Source organism: Dipodomys spectabilis, unplaced genomic scaffold (assembly GCF_019054845.1).
Source record: "Dipodomys spectabilis isolate Male_0828 unplaced genomic scaffold, ASM1905484v1 ptg000701l, whole genome shotgun sequence".
NCBI classification, from domain to species: Eukaryota; Metazoa; Chordata; class Mammalia; order Rodentia; family Heteromyidae; genus Dipodomys; species Dipodomys spectabilis.
The window spans coordinates 119,410-127,035 of record NW_024871378.1 but is presented as its reverse complement, the minus strand read 5'-3'; positions in this window follow the sequence as shown (position 1 = coordinate 127,035).

The window sequence follows — 7,626 nt, the reverse complement described above, 5'->3', positions numbered from 1 at the left end:
ATATGTGTGGAACTCCCAATACCTAGGCTGCTCCCTTGTTCTGAAAAGGACGACCTTATAAGATACTGACTTATATATATGCCCAGGAATTAATTGAACTGCTTCGGACATTTCTAACTGGGAGGTGGGTCTGCCATTAAAACAAAAAAGGGGGAATCTGTAGGACACATAGGCAGCAGAGATGGCGCTGAGAGGGAGTTGAGTGGACAGAACCCGATTTGCTTTACATTCAGTGAGTAACAAGCCCGTGGAAGCTTAGGTGCATGATAGGATGTGACCTTTACAGTGATTGGTTCCTCTTCCTCCCTTCCCATGCAACATCTCTTTTTTGCTTAAAAAACTGCTTGCTCTGTGTTAATAAACGAATTTTCCTGCATGACTTGACTCCCCGCTGCGTCTGATTCTCTCCCAGGCTAAGGGCGACTGGGGAATGGGTGAGTGGCCACACTTACCTTTCCTTCAACCCCGTCCATCTTTTGTGGGATGGACGAATCCCCGACAGTTAATAAGCCTTCCTTAACTCCCATTCTTCTTCATGTTTCATGTATTTTGTTTGTTGGAATATTTTGTTAATATTCAATAAGAAACTTCCACTCCTTCTTCATCCTTTCATGATTAAGACAGTGGAAATCTCAAAGTATTGGCCCAGATAACTCTCACCTGAAATTGAGCATAACAATGTTTGAAAAGAGAATTTAAACTATTACTATAGGTGCTTAGATTTAAATTCATGTCTCTTTTTACATTGTAGAATTCATTATCTCAAACTACAATCAATCAAACAATGTGTATTTTTAGTCAGTTGATTTTGAAGCAAACATGTTAGAATGAAATTTCATGTCTTCAATATTATTCATCCAAAACACAGGAAAAAAATGATATCACAATACACAAAAATAGGTCAAAATGAATGATTTTACAATCTTCAAGAAAATTTCATGCTGGTTGTATTTGTGCAGGTAGGAACTTTATGTGAAGTAACTATGCTCGGCAGGATCTACTGAATGTATTTCTCAAGGCAAATTTTAACCTTGGTAGTGTAACTCACGTATAACTTTCAAAATCCTGTTCATGTCTCCTGTGTTCACCCTATTCGATTGTCCCTTCCATACAATCAACACAAAATTGAACACTGAACCCAAATGTATAATTACTTTGTATATGATAGAGGTAGCTTTATCATATATAACAATTGTTGCATTGAAAATTATTTGCTATCTTTAAGTTCTCAAAGGAGAGTATATATACTATAAATGTAAGCAGTATGTAAGAGTTGATAAATATAATATGTTGTTGGATATTAGACTGTACTACCTCCTAAATGATAAATCAAACATATTGTGTTAAAGAATTTTCACTTTTTTTTCTTGTGTCAAAGCTGCAATTCCATTGATTCATAAACAGAAGTGAAAAAAATAGATAAAAATTTAATATTTCCCTCATGTTTATTGATATCTAGAATGACTAAATACTGCCCCCCAAAAATCTGTCAAATACATTCTGGGTTGAAAAGTGAGGCCAAAAATCATGAAATTAGAGATCCAGACGAAGATGGTGGAAGATCAGGTGGAGGCTAAACAAGCTCTTGCATAGAAACCAGGCTTAATGTTCTAGTGAAAAGACCAAGTCTAGAAATCACACCATTTTTGCCATCATAGTACAGAGAGTTAGGCCAGAAAGGACCATTCACTGGCTGGTATCTGCAAGAGCGATGGCTGCAACTACCACGCCACCATACCAACAGAGCGAGCCGGGGACAAAGGCAACAGAAACGGTCTGGGAGTGGATTCTACTCACCAGCAGCAAGAACCAACAAAGAGTAGAAATATTCATCTTCCTAACCGCAGACAGTAACAGACTGAAGAGAGCCCAGAATCCAAGGGAAAGATGTGTTTACCCCCAAGACATCCTCACTCTTTCTCATGAACAGTGGTGGAAAGGTAGCCCCTCACCCACAACTGGGCAAGAACTCTAACTTTGATCCTAACAAAGACCTGGCCAGTGTAGATTGCCCTTAACTCACAATTGGAAGAAGAAAACAGGTATCATTCCACAGGTGAAAGGAACTTGACCTGCATGGCTCAGCTCCAACCAGGGGAAAGATGCTCTTTGCAGACAGACAAACCTCAGCACAAGAAGAAGTAACTTCCTTTACTGGGTAAAGGAAGCTACAGGTTGTCACTCTCCACTGAATCATAGGCAGCGGAGCCAGAGGCCGAAGGGGTAAAACGCGCGCGCGCGCGCACACACACACACACACACACACACACACACACACACACAATTGAAACTCAGTAAACATAAATCCTGAGAATGGCTCCAGCCTGAGTTATGGGAGTGTCTCAGGAGCTAGACTCTCAGGGAAAAGCAACTGTTTGCTGAAAGGTCTCAACCCTACCCAAACCTAGCCCCATCATAGCATTTCTAATCTAGAGGAAACAGCCATCTCCCTCTTTTGTGATATTCAAAGCAGATTTTCCTTCCACTGAACTAGCCTGGAAAGAGGATCAAAAAACTCCTGGTAAGGCAGTTTCTTTCTGCCTACTCAAACTAATTTAAGAAACACATCAAGCCACAGGAAAACCAACACCACAAGGAAAAAGAGACTCCACAAAGAGAATGCTTACAGACTTAGGGGAGACTAAAGATCCCCTCCCAACTCCCTAAGAAACTCAAATAACTCTTTTCTACCTAATTAAAAAATTATCTTTGTTTCCACTTTTTTCTTTCCCTCATTTTTATTTTAGGTGTGTGGTATTTTTTAAAATTATTTTTACTGTTTTTCCTTTTGATCTTCTTAGGGTATTTTGGCATGAATTAATGGCTTTTCTATTCATTCTGAGATATATAACTGTCCTCGATTGTTAGGCCTTATCCTTCATTGTGTGCATACTTAATTCAGATTATCAATCACTCAATTCACAAACTCTCAGCTTTAACTCCTTTAATTACAGTATTATTTCTTTACAATTATAATTTTTAACTGTTTAATTTTTAAAGTTTTTATTCTTTCATGTTTCCTTGTTTTCTTTCTCTCCTTTTCTTATACTTTGCTCTCTCTGAATCACCCACACTATTTCCCTCTCCACATTCCTCTAATGGTTCATAGTTGTTTATCGTTTACCTACATTGTCCCTGTTGAACTAGATTGTATCTGTACTAATTTTGACTGCATCAAACAATCTGTGCAACTACACAGTTTTAGTTGATACTTGCCTTAAATATGGTACATGAAACGAATTGGTTTTCCTTTCATACCCAAATGTAATATGTGATTTTTTTGTTTCTTTTGTATATGCTTCCCCATGGTGTTCACTGTATTTGATTCCAGTGCCCTGCATCTTCTATGTAAATTTTCTATTTTGGGGAAAGGAAGGAGAAAAAATGCTTAAATAAGGAAACACGTTGACCAATTGTACCAATGACATGTATAATACACCATGTTGAAAAGGAAATTTACAACTTCTACAGGGGGGAAGGGAGGAATTGGAGAGGTCTGGAGGGAAGGGATGGTAGGGAACAACAAAGGAGAAGGTAAAAATGCTCAATAAGAATTGGACTCATTACCTAAGTCATATAATTGTAACCACTGTGTACAGTATTTTTACAATTATAACATATATAAAAAGGAAATGCATAATTGAAAGAGGACTTTGTATGTGGCTAATCATACTTCTCAGCAACTGTTTGTACATCAGATTTTTTTGGGTGGTGTGTGTGTGGAAGGTTAACTTGCCGGTAGCTGGAACAGTAGGCTTCCATGTTCAGAGACAGAGTAGAGTATATGAAAGGAAAGGAAGGAGAAAAGGAAGGAAGAATGAAGAAAAGAAGGAATGAATAAAGGAAGGAAGAAGAGAAGCAACGAGAGCCAGGTCCATATGCTGATGGCTTACATATGTTATATGAATGTAACAACAACAACAAAAATCATTAAAAAGCCAGAAATAATTGTGTATGCCTATAATCCCAGCGCAAGAGAATATTGAGTTTTTGAGAATTTGGGCTACTTCAAAAGTTCAAGATGAACCTGGCCTATGAAATGAAGACCGTGTTACTCCAAATTATAACTGAATACTACTGACTGTTACCTTTAATCAAAGTTTCTTGAGAGCCTTAGAATGGAAGAATCAAAGTTCAATGCCAGCTGAGAGAAAAGTCCATGAAACACACCAATGGAAACTGGAATTGATGTCCTGTGCCTGTCATCTGAGCAACAAAAAGAAGCCTATAAAATATGAAATTGTCTCTAGTCATACTGCATAGCTAGCAGTATCCTCTCAAAAATAAATAGGGTAGTAGGCCATCACAATAAAGAGAGTACAGCCAGAGAGGGAAAATTCAGGAAGCTTGGTTAAGGAGACAGATCTCACCAATTTCCAGTATCAACAGTGGTGGCGCCAATGGCAGTGGCAAGGGCCACCATATCAACAGAGAAGAGCCTGGGATTAACGTGCCAGATGTGGTATGCAAGCAGATTCTATTCACCACCAGCAAGAACTGAAAAGGAGCAGAAATCTTAAACCTGCTGATTGCACACCATGATGGTTTGGAAACCAAGAGACTGGAGTGAATAATCCCAGGAAATCCTCACTCCTTCTCAAGGAGCAACTATGGCAATGTAGCCTCTCCCCCACCACCGGAGAAAAGCTTTATCTATGATACTAACAATGGTGTGTCCCAGTAGCTAGCTTCAACTCAGGCCTTGGAAGAAAACAATAGGGGCCATTCAGCAGGTCACAGGAACCTGATCTGCCCTGCTCACTTACACAGAGGGGAAACTTGCCCTTCCCAGGCAGAGAAAGCTTGAAACTCAGAGCAGAGACATTCTTCACTGGGTAAACAGAGCCTACAGTCCACAGACTCTGCAGCAGGAAGTGTCAAAGAAAAACAATTGAATCTCAATAAAAATAAATTCTGAGAATGGCTCCAGGCTTGGCTCTGTGAGTGTCTCTGGAACTAGACCCGTAGGGAAAAGCTACCAATTGTTGATAGGCTTCAGCCCTACCAAAAACCTAGCCTCTTCACAGGAACTCCAAGCTATAGGAAACAGTCATCCACCTCTTTTGTGATACTCAAAACAGATCTCCCATCCACTGAACTAGCCTGCAAGGAGGATCACAGTCTGGAAAAGGCAGAGATGTCTGCCTGCTCAAACAAACTGATTTAAGAAACTAATCAAGCGGGGCTGCAGGAAGATGTTAGAGAAGAAGCTGGAGGCTAAACAAGCTGTTGCATAGAAAGGAGTTTTAGAGTTCCAGTGAACGGTCCTAAGCCAGAGAATCACACCAAGTGTGCCATCACAGGACAGAGAGTATAGCCAGAGAGGGAAAATCCATGCAAGGAGAGATCTGAGCACTTGCCAGCAGCTGCCGTTGCAGCGGCAGCAGTGGCAGTGGCAGCCATAGCCACCATACCTGCAACACAGAGAGTCCAGGATGAAGGAGCCAGATGTGGCCGGTGAGCAGATTCTACTCAACACCAGTAAGAACTGACAAGGAGCAGACATCATCCTGCAGTTCGCAGATCGGAGACGACCCAGGAAACAAGACATTACATAAGTAGAAGCCTAACGTCCTCACCCCTTCTCAGGGAGCAGAGGAGGGAAGGCCACCCCTCCCCACCCCCACTACCGGAGATCTCCATCTTTGACACTGACAAAGTTCGGGAGAGCAGCTAGCTCCAACTCAGGCCTTGGAAGAAAAGTAGAGTCATTTAGCAGGTCACAAGAACCTAACCTGAACTGCCAGACTCAGCTCCACCCAAGGAAAAGTCAACCAGCTTGGGCACCAGCCCCAGGAGTGGCTTTCTTCATTGGGTAATCAGAGCCAGAGGCTGCCCCTCCTTATAGAAGAATCGACAATCAATTGAAATTCAGTAAACATAAATGAGAGTGGGCTCCAAACTGGGCTCTGTGAGTTTCACACAAGCTAGCCCCCCGGGAGAAGCTACTGTTTGCTGAAAGGCCTCAACTCTACCCAGAACCTAGCCTCATCACAGCATCTCTAAACTTGAGGAAAAAGACATTTCCCTCTCTTGTGATAGTCAAAGCAGAACTCCCTCCCATTGAAGTAACCTGGGAGGAGGATCACAAAATCCTGGGTAAAGCAGAGCAATTTTCTGCCTGTTCAAACAAACTGACTTAAGAAACCAACCAAGCCACAGGAAAATCAAACACCACAAAAAGACTTGAGACTCCAGCAAGAGGTTGGTTATGGACACAAGGGAGATACAGGATTTTTCGCACCCCTCCCCCCAAAAAAATCAAAGAACTTTTTATTTCTTTTTTTTTTCGTACCTTTTATAAAAAAGAGCTCCTCTATGACCCAGCAATCCCACTTTTGGGCATTTACCCAAATGTTTACAAGCAAGACCACACTAAAGCTACCAGCACAACTATGTTTATTGCAGCATTATTTACCATAGCTAAGGTATAGAACCAACCCAGATGCCCCTCAGTAGATGAATGGATCAAGAAAATGTGGTATATATACACAATGGAATTCTATGCCTCCATCAGAAAGAATGACATTGCCCCATTTGTTAGGAAATGGAAAAACTTGGAAAAAATTATATTAAGTGAAGTAAGCCAGGCCCAAAGAAACATAGGTCCCATGGTTTCCCTTATTTGCAATATCTAGTATATGTATGAGTCAAGCGGAAAAGGTCAGATTATGTGATGTTAGGAAAATGAACACTTAGATATGTATTTTAATGATTTTTTTCTTTCATGCATTTTTTTCTAACGCATTTATAAGGTTATCACTTTGTTGCTTTTTATGTCCCTTCCCCACAGTATAACCCCTGCTTTCACTATATTTGATGTTAGTATAACTTGTGGAGGAGATGGGGAAAAACAAGTCGTTTAAGGATACAGGTGGACCTGTTGCAACAATGAGAAGTACAAGTTTTCATGTCGAAAACGAGTTTTGCAATGTTGGTGCGGGGGTGAGGGGTGAGGGGAGGATTGGGAGAAGGGGGGGCAGGCTGGGAAGGGATGTGAAGGGTAAACAAAGGAGGAGGCTGCAATGCTTGATAAGAAATGTACGCATTATCCTGCCCATGTAATTGTAACCCCTCTGTACAGTATATTGACAAAAAAAGAATTAAAACAATTTTTTTCTAAAACTTTAATTTTTAATTTTTACCTTTTTTTGAAAAAAATTGTTTTCTAGTAAATTTTTTCCCTCTCATAATTTATATTTTAGGGGTATTTGTGTGTGTGCATTTCTCTTTCTTTTTTTTTTCTTTTAAAATTTTTTTTGTTTTTTTTTTTTGTTTTGTTTAGCTCTACTGAACTTCTGATCTCTTTTTCTATTCTTATTCTTTTCACCTTTTCTTCTCTTTCATTCTTCTTTATGTGACTAAATTGTTATTCTGCACATCCTCAGATATACCATTTGTCGATTATTAGACCTTATCCCCCATTGTGTAAACACTTAATTCACAAATATATTACTCAATTCAAAACCTCTTAGACTTAAATTCCTCAATAGCAGTACTAACTCTTTATACCTATATAATATTTTAAGCATTTTTATTTTTCAGTTTTTCACATCCTTTATATCCGTCCCCTTCCCTCATTATATCCACATTCTTCTCTGAATATTCCGTTTTCAATATACATAA